Source organism: Atta colombica, unplaced genomic scaffold, assembly GCF_001594045.1.
Source record: "Atta colombica isolate Treedump-2 unplaced genomic scaffold, Acol1.0 scaffold92, whole genome shotgun sequence".
Classification (NCBI taxonomy): domain Eukaryota; kingdom Metazoa; phylum Arthropoda; class Insecta; order Hymenoptera; family Formicidae; genus Atta; species Atta colombica.
The window spans coordinates 837,177-838,373 of NW_017259586.1; positions in this window are offsets into that span (position 1 = coordinate 837,177).

Below are 1,197 nucleotides of genomic sequence, written 5' to 3' on the forward strand. Positions count from 1 at the left end.
AAATTTTCCTTCAACATCAGCATGAACTTTTCGGACAACCTAATACGTATATAATTATCACAGTATAGCAGCGTTTATTTTCATTTTTGTCTTACAATAATAATAATAATAACTAACTTTAGATTTCTATTATTAATTTCATATTACTATTCTAATATTAATTTCTATATTCTCTCATTTATTAATATTTTGTATAAAAAAATATATTTTATAAGTAATGGCATTTTTAATACAGTTCTTTGTTAAATCAAAATTCAAATTGTAATTTAAAATTTGTACACCTTACTTTATTAAAATTATTTTAATTTTTAGAGAACATTTCAAAAATTATTGATGAGATATCCCAAAGATATAAATTTTTTTTTTTTATATACTGCAATCAATAAAATGATTTGTTCTGGAACACTCTATAAATACCTATGTAAAAGTAATTATGTCACACAGACCTGCGACACAAATACATAGAGATTCTTTCTGGTGGACTTATTTTTAGGATCGTCGACGTTGAATTACGAAAGTCGTAATTCAACGGGCTGTATCAACGAGTTGTTGCAACTGAATGAGAGGGAAGAAAAAGATAGCGACGGAATGGGAAGAGTCTCTACGAAAAAAGAGACATAAAGGAAAGAAAAAAACATTTAAATTTCCAATGGACGTGAATGGATTCCGTGCCGAAATCACTTCGGATGAAGACAGAAACAAAACAATGTTTTTATAACCCAGTGCCAAGAATAAGAGCTATAAGCTGATTCGGTCGGTGACAGTATCACTCAAGATGCCTATGAAACTTGTACAAGGGATCAATTATTTATTTCTGTAAGGCTCGATTGTACCAATGTTACTTTAACTTCAAACAAGAACGTCTCTCTCTCTCTCTTGATTTTAAAAAGAGAAAGAGTTTTGAGCTTCGCTTAAAGTCAAAGTAATGTTGATGCAATCAGGCCTAAAAGAAACTATATGTCAGAAAACATCAAGAAAATCGAATCAATCTTCTGTTATTTCTATCTCCAGAATTTAAGAGGCGGAAACAAATTATATTTCGAAAATCTCTTCCTCGGGATGTTAAATCATTTTTAGAATTATTAATAAAATATAGAATTAGCTTTTATTAAATAATAAAATTAGAGCTGTCACATCGTTCCTCTCTCTCTCTCTCTCTCTCTCTCTCTCTCTCTCTCTCTCTCTCTCTCTCTCTCT